General features: G+C 40.6%; 1 pseudogene; it reads left to right on the forward strand.

The window, feature by feature from the left end:
• Positions 1–9,927, forward strand: LOC142443185 (protein C1orf43-like; annotated as a pseudogene).
• Positions 9,928–16,396: the final 6,469 nt, after the last annotated feature.

The raw sequence follows: 16,396 nt of genomic DNA on the forward strand, positions 1-16,396 counted from the left end.
ATGGTGTCCACTAGTGACTGGCTGTTGGGGTGAATGTAATGCTGGTGATGGCCTACGGGAGCCTGGTATTTGTACTACTATTTATTTTTGTGAAGAGGCAAATCATGTTCTTTGCAATGAGATCTCGGAGGAGCCCTCATGTCCCTGTGGGGAACCCTCATGCCCCCCAACGATCTGAAAGAAGAGATTGATATTCAACTATCCAGAGTTCAGGATCACAAGTAGGAATCCCAGCTCCTTGCAGATGATGATGCCAGACTGCCACAGCTGGAAACCCAGGGAAATCAAAACTGCTACAATTGTCTGTACAAGATGAAAGCTCTGGACACCATTCATGTCTCCTGGATCCCATTTCACACTGAAGGCTGGCATCGTCATCCCCTAATAGGCAGAAATTTCCATTCCTACCTGCTCCATCTTCGGAATGCTACTACTCCTTTCAAGGGTGTGTGCAAGGCCCTCATTGATCCCCTGCTGCATGGCTATGAGGCAGCCTGCTATGGGCTAGATGTCTTTGGCCAGAGTGAGTATACCTACGCTCTCAGGAGGCCCTGACTGGACTGGCCACTGCGGTCAAAACACAAAGTGGGAGCTCTCAGCGACACCACCAGTCAGCAGCCAAAGACCTTACCCAATCTCCTGAAGTCTCCCAACGACCTTCCAGGTGACATACCTCCCCTCCAGTCAGAAGAGTAAACATGGCAAGCCCTTCCTCGAATTGAAGAACTTTAAGGACAAGTGTAATACCCTGGGGAGTACTCTGATGGACCTGACAGACTCGCTGGAGATGAGCCAGGACTGGAGTGTGCTTGCCAGGCAATCCTCAGGTTAGCTGGCTGGTGGGCCTGCACCCTTGCCCGACGCTCCCGATGTGTGCAAGATCATGCCTGGAAGACCTTGGGGGATATTTCTGAACAACAATTAAAACTATTTTCCCCAAAAGCAAAAAAAAAAAAAAAAAAAAGAATCTAGGATCCAGGCTCTTCTTTTTTGATGGTAGTGAAATCCCAAGTTCTGTTTCTGAAATGGCTCAATTAAACCTAACTAGATGTCCAATGTGACTAATTCCCACGTTAGGCTTTCTTTTTTTTAAAAAAATCGTTTTATTAGGGATTCATACAAATCTTACCGCAATCCATACATACATCAATTGTGTAAAGAACATTTGTACATTCATTGCCCTCCTCATTCTCAAAACATTTGTTCTCCACCTAATACCCTGGCATCAACTCCTCATTTTCCCCTCCCTACCTGCTCTCCCCTTCTTCTTGAACCCTTGCTAATTTATAAATTATTATTTTGTCATATCTTGCCCTGTCTGATATCTCTGTTCACCCCCTTTTCTGCTGTCTATCCCTCAGGGAGAAGGTAATATGTAGATCTTTGTAATTAGTTCTGCATTAGATTTTCAGACATCTAAATGGCGTAGCCACAAGGGTACCAATCTATTGTTGGGCAAGCTGCCCAATCCTCTTAAACCAAATAAGCCAAACTCAATGCTATCAAGTTAACACGGACTCATCGAGAGCTTATATGACAGGGTCGAACTGCCCCTGTGAGTTTCAAAGACTATCTCATTAACAGAGTAGAGAGCCCTGTCACTCTTGGGAGAAGTGCCATCTTTCTCTCAAGGAGAAATATGTCATTTCCAACTGCTGACCTAGCGATTAGCAGCCCAACAGTAATCACTATGCCACCAGGGCTCCTTTGCCTTGTTCACATTGGCGGGCGACAAACCCACATAAATATTTGGAAGGAATTAAGACTGTATATTTGTATAGGCCAACTAACAAACTGTATTAGGTGCGACAAATAATGCTAAATTAATAACATTGTTTATCTTGAGAGTCAAAAGTGCACTCACTATGGGGGATGTATACTTTTTCATTTCATATATATATAAATTTCAATCTAATAGATGCTACATAAGTGTTTATTTTGGAGTCCTGGTTTTCGCATTTATTAAGAATTGGACTGCTAACCTCATGGTCAGTGGTACAAACCCATTAGCTGCCTGTCATGGCTTCAGAGTCTTGGAAACTGTGCAGCAGTTTTATTGTGTCCTATTGGGTGTTTATATGTCTAACTTTACATGATGGTGCGTTTTAAAGTGTTTCTAAACTGAAGTGATTGTACAATTTCTAGTTCCTTTAGAAGTTCATAATAGTTTTTTATATAGCCCATTTAAAATGTTTCCAGATGGTTTAATTAATCATCATTTTCAAAGTTCATTGATTTGTCATTCTCCTTGAGAGTCACACAGTAAGGAATTGATAGTTCTGTATGCTGTGAGGTAGGGATCCAGCTTTTTTGTTTCTTCCTCTTGGCATGTATATTTGATTGTCCAATCTGTATTATAAAGTCATCTTTTACTCACATGTTTAAAAATTAAGAGTTTTAGATTTATTGGTCATGGTATAAGCATGTTTTCTATCATTCAATAATGGCAACGTTAACAGTATTGGGGACTTTGTGTAAGAAGGGGGACAGAACAGTAACAGTATCTGGACCTACAGGTTCTGTGATACTCTCATTGTATTCTCTCATCAGCCTGCAACTTGTGCATCAATAGCAGCACAGAAGAAAGAGGAAGAAGTGCCTGGTTTGGGTATTATTATTTCAAGGATGTCCCCATGAGAGGTTGAAATTTGTGAGCATCATTGGAACTGATACAGTTAAGACAAACATAGAGCATCCCAGTTGCCGGCAGTGTCTAAGGACTAAAGTAAATGACCAAAGCTCAGGTGATTTTGATGTATATTTTCTATATTTCCTACTTGACTTGTAGAAGCCTGTATAACACTGATTCAGTTCATTGGAAAAGTGGGAATTTGGAATTGTAGAAGCTATAGCTAAACTCAGATTCTGACTTCAACATTGGGTAGGAGAAGATTAGGAATATGTATATTGATCATATACATATTGCCTATGTATTGACATTGAACTAAACTATTGACATTGAACATAATACATCATCGAGGGTACTTTGGATGACATTATCTTTCAACTTATTCTATGGCCAACCCATGAGAATCATTCAAATGATATACTCTGCCTAGTTTTTTTAAGTAATTTTATTGGGGGATCGTGCAACTCATCACAATCCATACATACATCTATTGTGTCAAGCACCTTTATATATTTGTTGCCATCATCATTCTCAAAACATTTTCTTTCCACTTGAGCCCTTGATATTAGTTCCTCATTATTTTCCTCCCTCCTTCACCCTCCCTCACTAACCCTTGATAATATATAAATTATTATTTTTTCATGTCTTACACTGTCAGATGTCTCCCTTCACCCATTTTGCTGTTGTCCGTCCCTCAGGGAGGTGCTTTTATGTAGATCATTGTGATAGGTTCCCCTACTTTTCCCTTCCCCTCTTGGTATCTCTACTCTCATTATTGGTCCTGAGGAGTTTATCTATCCTGGATTCCCTGTGTTTCCAGCTCTTATCCACCCCAGTGTACATTTTCTGATCTATCTGGATTTGTAAGGGTGAACTGGGATCATGATAGTGGCGGGGAGGATGCATTAAAGAAATAGAAGGAAGTTATAGGTTTCATTGGTGCTATATTGCACCATGACTGGCTCTTCTCCTTCCCATAACCCTTCTGTAAGGGGATGTCCAGTTGCCTACAGATGGGCTTTCAGTCTCCACTCTGCACTCCCCCAAATTCACAATGATAGGATTTTTTGTTCGTTGATGCCTAATACCTGATCCCTTTGACACCTCATGATCACAGAGGCTGAGCTTCTTCCTTGTGGGCTTTGTTGTTTCTCAGCTACATGCCTGCTTGTTTATCTTCAAGCCTTTAACATCCCAGGTATTATATCTTTTTATAGCCAGGCACCATCAACTTAATTCACCACATTTGCTTGTGCACCCGCTCTGCCTTCAGCGATCCTGTTGGGAAGGTGAGCATCATGGAATTCCAGGTTAATAGAAAAAAGTGTTCTTGCATTGAGGGAGAACTTGTGTGGAGGCTCAATGTCCATCTGCAACCTTAATACGAGAACATATAAATAAATGCACATAGATCTATTTCCCCATCATCATATATAAATATATTTATTTGTACATGCCTATATTTAGACCTCTATCAATGCCCTTTGCCTCCTAGTTCCTTCCTTTATTTCCTTTTACTTTCCTCTTGTTCCACTATCACATTCAGCCTTCATTTGGGTTTCAGTAATTCCTCTCGGTTACATTGCCCTTGATCAAGCCCTACTAGCCCTCCTCAACATCAACTTTGGATCACGTGTTTCCTTGTCCCTGGATTTGCTAACACCCTCTTCCTTTCCCCCTGCCACCCCATGCCACCCCCCCCAACAGTTGACCCATTGTTTTCTCCTCCAGATTGTTTATCCTGCCTATCTATATAGAACTGAAGAGATAATAATATACACAGAAAAAAAGACAGAGCAAAACAAAGCAACAAAATAAAATAAAACAATAACAACAAAAAGAAAAGCTTGTAAATAGTTCAAGGTCTGTTTGTTGACCTTTAGTAGTGCTTTCTAGTTGAGTCTGATGGGGTTACATGGCCTGGATCCAAAGTCTACTTTTGGTATTCCCTGGGGACTTTGTTGCTCTGTTCCCCTTGGTGTTCTGTTTCATGCCCGTAGTGTTTCACCTCAGTGTGGTGGGGTCAGATTTGGTGAAATTCCTGCACTGTCTCCAGTGTTTTTCCTCATAGCACTATGGGTCAGTGAGTGACCTTGTGTCTCCTACTGTGGCCAACCCTATGTTTCTCTCTGTGCTTTGACTGCTCTGTGTGGGAATATCATCCTCAAGACTTGGTGGGCCAGAATGTATTTCGCTCTCTCTTCCTCTCCCTTTATTTGCTCCTGTGTGCTCTGATAATGATATGACCCTCGCCCTGAGGTATAGCTTCAATGCTGTCCTCTTAAGTGAATTCTTTTGCGGGAGGAGGGACAGTCCCCATAGTTGGGATTGGTTTGGCCCCTCAGACCTCCCTATTGGCTCCCTGCTTCATGCTGGTATGTTGCATTCACATCTTGGTTGAAGTCTGGTCCCTTTTTCTCTGTGGAGATATAAACAATACCTTCCCCTTGGGTGGGTTAGTGCCCTATTCCCCTGCTACTCATGTCTTTTTATTTCTCCCCCTCCCCCCTCCTCTTTAGTTGCCTTCCATATGTATCCCTGGATGATTTTGGTCTGGCCCCTGCCATACTACCTGGACTTCACCCCAGGAATGTTTGTATATAGTAGCTTTTCCCCCTATAACTCTTTTGCACTTTTAAGCTTACCTCAACAGACTTATGTTTTACTTGTCCTTTTGTGCTTGGTTTACTTCACTTAGCAAAATTTCCTCCTGTTCTTCCCATTCGGTAATGTCCTTCATGTGTTCATCACTGCTTTGGGGGATGCGTAGTACTCCATTGTATGTATGTACCACAGTTTTTTAATCCATTCATCTGTTGGTGGAAATTTGAGTTGTTTCCAACTCCTTGATTTTGCCTAGTTTTTAAGAAATAAGATCACCTTTTTAGGACAGTTTAATCTTCCGTGGGATTTTTGTTTGGTTAAGTATCTTTAATGCTTCTTTCTGAAAGTGATATGTTACATATCCTCCCAAACAGCCACATTCTCATTAATGCATCTAAAATGGGCCTTGTAGCCATAGAAGCTTACAAATGGGTGACGTCTCACTTCCTCTAACTATAGAAGTAGGAGGGACAATCACCCATCAACATCAGTCCTGATTTATGTGAGGCAGAGCTTAAACATACCTGTGCCCTCCAATAGTTTTCCAGTTCTGACACTAGTATCTTTCCAACAGTCCTAAGGGTGTGCAACAGAGCAGCAAGGGGAACAGAGCAGTCCTACTCAGCTCATTAATTTTTTGCAGTGGCCATGTACAAATTACAGTCCAGAGTCACAGGTAAAAATTTTATTCTGTAACAGAATGTAATTTGGTATCAGAATCTGTAGGCTATGCGTTGGCATTCATATTAAAGAACCATGTAGGCAAATTTTCTCTTCTTGAGGACAGGCCTGTTCTCTCTGTCCCTTCCAGACATTTAGCCCCCTCAAGGAAGACTCATTTCACAATTCCATCTCTCTAGGCTCCTCTCCACTCCTTGAGGTATATCCTCCTCTTGATCTTGCCTGCCCTACCCATATCATGGCTGAAAAGCCCTTTCTGGATCTGTCACAATTGGCTCTGTCACTGTGTCCCTTCTTCCCTCGGCATTATTGCTATTGGTACAGCTCTTGACTCATGAATATTACAGTGCATTGTGCAGGAGCAGCAGTAGACCAGTCCCTAGGAGGTAGAGGTTCACGATGTTCCTTGATTTGCTCTGCAGTATCTCACAAAACTAAATAGCTATCAGGTAAATAACTCTTCAGGATGTGGAAGCTGGTGAATCTCAAATGTCAGGCAGCAAACTGTTGGCTCATGGAGTGGAGGAAGCTCTCAAATCAGGTCACACAGGCAACTCACAGTTGAAGGGATGTCATGGAAATGGCTCCTGAATGTCTGCAAGCTGGCAAATCCCTAATCTATGGGTTCATTCTGAACTATGTGGCTGCAGGGGCTAACAAAACCTAATCAACAGTTCAGATAACAGGCCAGTGTCCCACTGTCTCCTCTGAACAATACTTGCAGGCAGTTCTCTCTCTTGATATGATGGCTTCTTGGTTCAACCTAGCACCTTCACTGCTTAGGCCAGATTAGGAGGAGCCCCTTAGAGAGCATGTGATGAAAGAAGGCAGGTGCAAGAGGACCTTTTATTTAAAGTTAAGTCAATACTGCTCGAAGGTGGCTGAGAAGAATTTGTCCTAAGATTGACAAGAAGAGCTTATCCTAAGGTGGTTTCTAAGAGTTTCCCCGCACTCAGGAAGGGAGATAAACCCTATGAACTTTCTGTTTAGGGATCTGAGTTATAGCTTCTTATTCCTGATCCAAGGTTTTACTTTGTTCATTAATAGGCCACTTTGATCTATGAGTTTTGTGTGGCCATAGCCATGGATTATCAAACCCACAAGTGAGACAAAGAGTGGTGTGGGAGGAATGACTTATGTAAGAATTGACCAAAAATGTTGGACAGCTGAGCTCTGTTTGACCTCCCCCATCTGCACTGTTCCTGATAGCGGGTGCCACTGAAGGTACCGAGCCTCGTACGCTGGTGATGCTGCTAGGACTCCACATTCCATTTCACAATGTACTGTAAACTAGTTTGTTAATATAAACAGGTGTTTATCTACTTTGTGTGAGTATAAATCAGCTACTTCTGGCTCATTCAGCTCATTTCACTGGTACTCAAAATTCTAATTTTATGAGTGGGTGGATTACTTTGGTGGTACAGAGGTCCCCAACACTCGAACCTTAGGAGTGACATTGCAATTGTGGCAAATATTAAAAGACAGAGAGCAGACAGCCGGACACAGGGGCTCCCTTCCCATGCCAGGACTGAGAGAGTGAATGTATATTCCAGTGGGCATATATATAATGGAGCTTACAGATCATTCATAAGGCACCCACCTCATGCACTTAGCATATACATAGTCAATGGGTAATATAAGTGAGTAACGCGACAAGCAATGAGGTGAGTCACTATCTTGACCTAATGCTGCTTGACTTCAAACCTGCCCTGAGCCCTCCCCAGGCATTTGCTACATTTTATAGTGGACTGGCTACAGAACCTGATTATTCTAATTTACCGATAACCTTCAAGCACAGTGAAGCAGCTAGGCAGAGAAATGATTCTTCTACTACTGTGTTTCAACCAAAAATAAGACACTGTTTTATATTTATTTTTCCTCAAGAAGACACACTATGGCTGATTTCCAGGGGATGTCTTATTTTTATTAAGTATGGCACAACAATCTACATTTATTCAAATATAGTTAAGTCACCTTATTGTGGAACATCAACCCTCAGTGCTGAGTAAAATGGCAGCCACAGCTTTACTTCTTCCCCCTGAAGACACACCATACCTAAAGCAGAGCGCCCTGCTCCTCACTTCACTAAGGAGACTTTTACATTCACTGTCTATGTCTCCCTCTCTGCCTCAGCTTGCAGCACGCACAGAACAACCGGGACCTGACAGTGGGGCGTGATCAGGTTGATGGGACTGCCCACACCCCTCCCATCATCTCCGAGATAGCAGCTGTCACGATGGGGCAGGTGAGAAAGGCTGTCCATCTTTGTTCCCTCTCTGTGGCGGTATGCTGCATAGCCATTCCTGTCACTATGTCTTATTTTCAGAATATGACTTATCTTGCACAATTGCTTGGATAACCTGCTATGGCTTATTTTATGGGTCTGTCTTATTTTCGGGGGAACACAGTATGATAGCTCCTATAAGACTGCTCCTTCATGGAGAGCTATTGTCGGTTGTACATTATTTGGCCTGGAGAACATGTATTTGAAAACATTCCTTTCTCAGAACAATGGAGATCTTTCTGAAAATAGAGCTAGTTTTCCGTCCCCATGGTTGCCAATGTAGAAATAAGGTCAAATACTTTCCACCAAGTTCTCAGTTTAGTACACATTATGGAATGTACAGTTTTCATTACTGTTTTGCTTTCTTTACTGTAAGATATTTTAAAAAAATCTTCAAATGAATAATACATCGTTAAATAGACTCCCCTTACTACAGGAATCACTGACATTCAATGATGTGGGTATAAAGTTCACCTGGGAGGAATGGCATCTCCTGAACCCTGCTCAGAAGACCCTATATCAGGATGTGATGTTGGAGAACTATCACAACCTGGTTTCCATTGGTGAGGAGAATTCTCAAGTCATTGACCTTGTCACTGGCTTTTCCTAACTTATGTGTTAAAATCTTTGCAGTTTCTGTGGTGTTCTCGAAGAGGTAGATTCCCATTGCATTCTCTGGTACTAGGTTAATGGGTAAGGTCATCTACTCTTGAGAAAACACCTTTTACTTTTTTTCCTTTGAACATGATTTTCCTAGAAATACAACAATCTGCACACTTTACAAACCTTAGGTTAAATTTGGTGTCTAAGATTATGTAATTCTTATGAACAGGTAATCTAATTGTCACCTCAGATGCTTCCTCTCAATAGGAACAAGGAGAAATGGGGTTGTTTTTAGAGACAAGCTGTATGGAAATTTTTCAGGTGTGTGGTCAACATAGCTTAAGGGGAATTGGCCTGGGAGGTTGATTCAACTGTTAGAAGGCCTCACATCCATCATAGGTGTCGGGTAATACATAAAAGTGTGTGTTCCTTCGAATGTGAGACCTCACTTTTCCTACCAGTTGCAAGAAGTACTCCTGTAGCTCTTCTGAGATTAGATTTTTAGATGTCCATTTATTTGATTTACATTATTGTATGTCTGTGTCTATAATTTTCTTTAAGGTTGTCAAAACTTTCCCCTTTATATGCTTGTACCTTACTATGAAAGTCCATCTTGCAAGCCTCTCTCCAAACAGAGAACTTGGAGTACATAATTGTCCCCAGAATACAACACATTCCTCTACTATTGTGCAAGCATGGATCTTAAGCTCCGGCCATAAATAGGTCTCCATTGTGTTTCCTTAGCTTTCCCCCTTGGAGTGTCTCTATTTTTGTTATTATTTCACAACTCATTTTGCTACTGTTATGAATTGGGTGACCCCTGTGAAAGGGTCCTTTGATCCCCAAAGGGGTCATAACCCACAGGTTGAGAAACACTACTCTAAAGGTATTGGTTTCCATTTTCTCATTTTTTCTCCTCTCTAAAGTTTTCTTCATTCTAGTGACATAAGTTCTTTCTGTTTTCTAATAGAGATGATCAAATTGCCTTCTCTGTTGGAATTGTTTAACAGACATATTTTTCCATATTTTATTCTTTTTGGTGAAATACGTGTGTGACTTCTGTTATTTTCAGGTATCTAAGATCATCTTCCCAGCAAGAAAATTATCCGCTTGGGATATTCTTTAGCACTGTACCTTCAATTTTTTTCTACTTGTAAGATTTAAAAAAAAATCATTTTACTGGGGGCTCGTACAACTCTTATCACAATCCATACACACATCAATTGTGTAAAGCACATTTGTACATTTGTTGCCCTCATCATTCTCAAAACATTTGCTCTCCACTTAAGCCCTTGGCATCAGCTCCTCATTTTTCTCTCCCTCCCCGCTCCTCCCTCCCTCATGAACACTGGATAGTTTATAAATTATTATTTTGTCATATCTTACACTGTCTGACGTCTCCCTTCACCCACTTTTCTGTTGTCCGTCCCCATATGTAAATCCTTGTAATAGGTTCCCCCTCTCTACCCCACCCTCCCTCTGGCTTCCTGGTATTGCCACACTCACTGTGGTCCTAAAATGATCATCCAACCTGGATTCCCTCTGCTTCCAGTTCCTATCTGTACCATTGGACATCCTCTGGTCTAGCTGGGTTTGTAAGGTAAAATTTGGATCATGATGGGGAGTGGGGTATGTTGTATGTTTCATCATTGCTACACTGCACCCTGACTGGCTCTCTTCACCGCCACCCTTCCTTAAGTGGATGCCCAATTGCCTCCAGATGGACTTTGGGTCTCCACTCCGCAAACCCCCTCATTCACAATGATATGATTTTTTTGTTCTGATGATGCCTGATACCTGATCCCTTTGATACCTCATGATCAAACTGGCTGCTGTGCTCCCTCCATGCAGGCTTTGTTACTTCTGATCTAGATGGCTAATTTTTTTTTAAGTTGCCTGTTCCTCCAATAACTTTTTAAGTGGAAAGGACATTATTAACATCCTGCTTTCTTTTTTCCTTTCTTTCTAATTTTTTTTTCATTAAACGCATGTCTGATGTATATTCCTTATTATGCAGTATGCCTTCTTAAGCCCACACCCACACCTTCTTAACAGGTCCAAAACCTGAATGATGCTTTGCTGCTTCTATAGAACATTTGGGCTGTATATTCCAACACTGATTTTTTTGTTATTGAAATAGTGCATAGTATATTCAATATTGCTGTCTTTGTTTTCTGTCTTTTTATTAGTCTTTGGTTTCCATGTATATGATGATCTGGTCTTCAGTCATTAGTGTTCACTCATCAGTCTTCAAATCCTCAAGTTTATTCTTTAGATAATCTCTATGCTCTCTGATCTAAATCCTTTGGCCAGCTTCAACTTACATTTGAGGAACTGATGATCTGTTCCACAGATAACCCCTGGCCTTGTTTTGATTAATGAACTTCTCCATCATTTCTTTCCATAGATGTGGTTGATTTGATTTTCATTTGTTTGATTTAGAAAGATCTACATGTATAGTCTCCATTTCTGTTTCTAATAAGGAATTTGTTGTGAAATCATTAGTCTCAAAATTTTATCAGTTAATTTGTGTGTCATTTCTGTCACTAAAGCCACATTTTCCAATTACTGTTATTGTTCCCAAATTTTACATTCATCAGTGCACATGATTGTATGGTTGATCAGTGTCAGGTTGCAAAAGTTTTGGAAAATTTTGAATATATATCTTTTTAATCATTTTATTTGGAGATTTCACAGTTATCTTAACATTCCATAGTTCAGTCACATGGAACAGTACTGTACAATTGCCACCACAGTTCCAAAACATTTTCTTCTTGAACTCCTTGATATCAGCTACCCTTTATCCTCTCCCTCCACCACCCTCAATTTCTTTATTGTGAAAAACAGAACCTGGATGAAAGTATAAAGCAGCCTTATCTCTATAGTCCTTGCCACAGGGCTTGAAAGACCAGTACTAGTGTTAGAAGAAAACCTCCACAAGCAGCAAGGATAAAGCTAGAGCTGATAACGCACAATCTCCAGATAGTTTTCTTCCCAACTACCCTTCTTCCATTAAAGATGTTCGTATGCAGCTCCTACAGGTGGCTGACTTCTTGCTTCTCAGCTAAAGATGCCTAGCTTTCAAAGCAATTAGCTTCCTTTTGTTGCTATCACTCAAGGAACCAACTATCCATTTGTCTCTTAAATGCCTTCTGGAAGGGTCCTAAGGGATGGTTGTGTAATTGAAGGGCAGAAATAAAAAAGGCAGACAGGAGTATTTAGGCATTCACCTCTTCTTGGATGCCAAGTCTGAGCAGGAGAGAGAATGTATTCTTTCACCAATTTACCATATATACTCCTGTATACGTGGAGTTGTTCAGCACTTTTTTAATGCAGATTTGTGGTAAAATGCAGTTTTTGTAATATTTGGGTTGGCTTATACTCGAGTATATATGGTATAAAGTCTCAGGGCATGCAGGCACATGCCCCCTCCCACCACCACACAGACACCTATGTACCAAACAAGGTAGGCAGTGCCTTTAACCTGGAGGGCCCTGAACTATTTGGGTGAACAACTTAAGACCAGTGCTGAGGGCAGGTGGGGGGAATAACTGTCATCTGAGCAGGGTGGCCAATAACAACAGGTCTGCTCTTATAGCTAAAGCTGGTGGCAGCTAGTAATTAGCCATGTGCTTGTATGAGGTATCATTAAGGTCACACTATAGTAAGGGGATATTGTGGAGATGGTTTTTAATTCAGAGAATGTGACTGGGACTCTTTTCCAACTTACAAATGTGCATGCCTCACTCTTCCCAGATACTAGGCCTTGCAATCTTCTTTAATTCTGAGAACAAAGAATTTGTCTACATCCACCCTCTTCTTGGTCCTCAGTTTCCCACAGCCTGATACTTATCATGAAGTGTTCTAAAAGAAATCAGGATATTCACACATTCATACTTGTTCATTCTGTAGTATCTGTGCCTTCTGGAGGCTTCCACCACTTGCAGCTATATACATTCACTGTTACATGACCTTATTTTTGCTGTCTGCTTTTTCTTCTTTAATTGCACATGCTACTCCTACGGGCCGGTTTTGCTTTGGGGCTAAATCTACATTTATGTTTGCTTTAACAGTAAGTGCACAAATTTAAGTAACACTTGTGGCTGGTCTTACCTGCATGCATATGAATATTAACCTACCACTGACAGAACTATACTTCAGAGAAGATCTTGAATGTACTTTTGATGATCAATATGACACCAGTATTTTCAATTTGTCAATCTCAGCCTTATAAACCTTTTGATTATCTAATTTAAAATAGCCAGTACCAGTCTATTAAAGTTTAATAAGCCATATACCATCAATATTTAAACATTCCATTTTGTTTTGAACACTTGCAATTGTTCTTGAAAATACTTCATATATTCTGTCTTCCAATTATCAGAGGATGTATGCAGCTATTTTTTCTTATTTTCAGTCATGACTTGTCAACCACTTAATGTCCCCAAAGTTCTCCTCCATCCACATCATCACTGTTGACTGTACTTTGAAGATTTAATACTTGTTCAGTGTTACTTCATTGCCATTAAACCTGAGGGGTTCTTGTTCCAGAAGTAGATCACCAGGTCTTCCTCCCAGTCCCTATTTCTGGAGAATCCACTAAGACCTGTGCGCCATGGGTGGTCCTGCTTTTCTTTGAAACACTGGGTGGCAGTGCTTCTGACATCACAGCAACCTTCAAGCTACCGGACAACACTGGAAGATGGGTGGTATAAGCTAGAATACAGGCTCCATAAACTAGAGAATATGTTTCTGTGCCATGGTGCTTTCATATATACCTGTAAACGTGATTTTCTCCCAGGTAGAACATTCTGCATTTTTCATATTCCGAACTTTATCTAGTACTTAGTTGTATCTCAGTAAAGATTGATGGAATGAATACATCTGTCATCTATCAACTGAAGTTAGCAAGCCTTACCACTACTTTGGCCTATTGGTCTCAATGTTTTGTTTATATTACATTTGTTGTATATTTCATGGCTTTATTTAAGTAAATACCAAATCTGTGTGCATTCATTACTTTCTTATCCAACCTTGTTTCTATAATAACTGTTTTGATCCTTGGGATTCTTTACACGATTGTATTACTTCCAGTGGGCAATAAATTTTAAGCATAGTCTTTTATTTACATTCATGTAAGAGGGTTGTCACTAAAGATTTACCTTGTATCAATGCTTATTTTAAGAGGTCCATGATGGAAAGATTCAATGTTCTCTTCTTTTATAGAAATCCAGAAAGATGGTGATCATATGCTCGAACACTTGCAACAGGAAAGATATAAGGACAGAACAGAACAATGGTATAAATTTAATACATTCGAAAGTTTTGTTTCTCAGCACAAAACTAATTTTCCTCTCAAGGAAAATTATGAGATGTTTGATTTTCATGAAGAATTGTAAAATCAGAGTTAATCACTCTGAAATTAAATAAGCACAGAAGCAACAAAATAAAGAAGTCAATTGTGCTCAATGCAGATGAGAAAAATTTTCCCCATGTTGAACAAGAGCAATTTTATACTGAAATGAAACTCCCTGAGTGTGAACAATCCAGATTCATGAAGTCTCAGTGGATTCAGCATCAGGAATCAGATGAAATTGAGAAACCACACACAGGTGATAAATGTGGGATGACCTTCATTGAGGAGCCTTTGCTCTTGGAGCACCAGATCATTGATGTAGTAGATAAGATCTATAGATGCAGTCATTGTGGACAAAAATTCAATAAAATGTTCAATCTCAATGAACATTATCAAAAAGCTCACGAAGGACAAAAGCCATATAAATGCTTAGAATGTGGCAAAACTTATCATAGGAAATCATACCTCAAGGAACATCAGAAAACTCATGTGGCATGGACTACCTATGTGTGCAATGAATGTGGGAAAGGTTTCACCAGGAAGAGTAATCTCACTGCTCATCAGCGAATTCATACTGGGGAGAAACCCCATGTATGTGGTGAATGTGGACAAGCCTTTATCAACAGAACTGTTCTCACTGTTCATCAACGAACTCATACTAGAGAGAAACCCCATGTATGTAGTGAATGTGGAAAAGCCTTTATCAGGAAGACTGCTCTCACTGTTCATCAGCGAACACATACTGGAGAGAAACCTCATGTATGTAATGAATGTGGAAAAGCCTTTATCAAGAAGAGTGCTCTCACTGATCATCAGCGAACTCATACTGGAGAGAAACCCCATGTATGTAATGAATGTGGGAAAGCTTTTATCAGGAAGAAGGGCCTCACTGATCATCAGCGAACTCATACTGGAGAGAAACCTCATGTATGTAATGAATGTGGAAAAGACTTTTATCAACAGGACTGCTCTCACTGTTCATCAACGAACTCATACTGGAGACAAACCTCATGTATGTGGTGAATGTGGCAAAGGCTTCACAAAGAAAGCAAATCTCAAAATTCATCTACAAATTCATACTGGAGAAAAACCTTATCTATGTGGTACGGGTGGTAAAGTTTTATCCGGATGAATTTCCTTATAGCACATCAGAGATTTCACACAGTAAAGCAGTCCTTTGCATGAATTAAATGTGGAAAATCTTATATGTAGAAGTCAAGTCTCATTAAACATGAGAAAATTCCCAACGAGAAAACTTTTCATTAGGGTTAGTGTAACAAAGCTTTTAAAACAAAGGAAGAGGTGCTCGAGTTTGGCCTGGACCAAGTGTTTGAACAGACAATTGTGATTTACCATGCAGGTACCCATTCTCTGAACTACTGTCCCTCTACTGACATGGCCCATCGGTTTGGGGACAGGGCCTTCCACACCTCCACATGGCCCAAGGGCACCTCAGTTTTCTTCCAGCTATCAGTGCCTGAAAGAGCTGAACCCATTTTTTTCTGGGTCACAGCTATACCAAACAGTAGATTGCCCAATAAGATGCCAGTAGTGCCTGCCCCATTTGCGTGCTCATTGTTAACCCCAGAAACAGCTCCAAAGTACCATAAAATAAGATGATAGAAGATGTATATGAACAATTAATCCTGAGGACCATTGCACCACAGCGAACCTCACCCTCCATGACCCTGAGAGGAGAACTAGACGGTGCCCATCTTCCACTGCTAATTACTCAGAAAGAGATCACAAAATAGGAGCATGAGTTGAGTGGGAGAACACAATGGAACAAAACCCAAAATCATAAAATAGATCCGGCTTACTGGTCTGCTGGAGACTTGGAATTCCCAGACTATGGTCCTTAGTGTCTTCACTCCAGGAAATGTACTCACTCCTCTGACTCATCTTTCAGCTAAACAATATACAGGCTTGGAGGGGAAGAATAACATCTGGGAAGTATACAGTCCTTACAGCAAACAACCATATCAAATCAAAAGGATAGCATTTGGTTATGAATAAAATCTCATAAAAGCAAGAAGGAACTGGAAAGAAGGTTGAATAATGATGGTAAAACAGGGAGGGCGGAAGTGGGAAGAGTGCTGGTACATCTTGGGGACTGCAATCAAGGCATGAATTGTTGAATGGAAAACCAATTTACTGTGTAAAGTTTTAAATCACATTAAAAAAAAGAGAGCTCATGTCACATCAATGATTTCATGTAGGATAGTTACCATGTAGCTGT

Source organism: Tenrec ecaudatus, chromosome 3, assembly GCF_050624435.1.
Source record: "Tenrec ecaudatus isolate mTenEca1 chromosome 3, mTenEca1.hap1, whole genome shotgun sequence".
NCBI classification, from domain to species: Eukaryota; Metazoa; Chordata; class Mammalia; order Afrosoricida; family Tenrecidae; genus Tenrec; species Tenrec ecaudatus.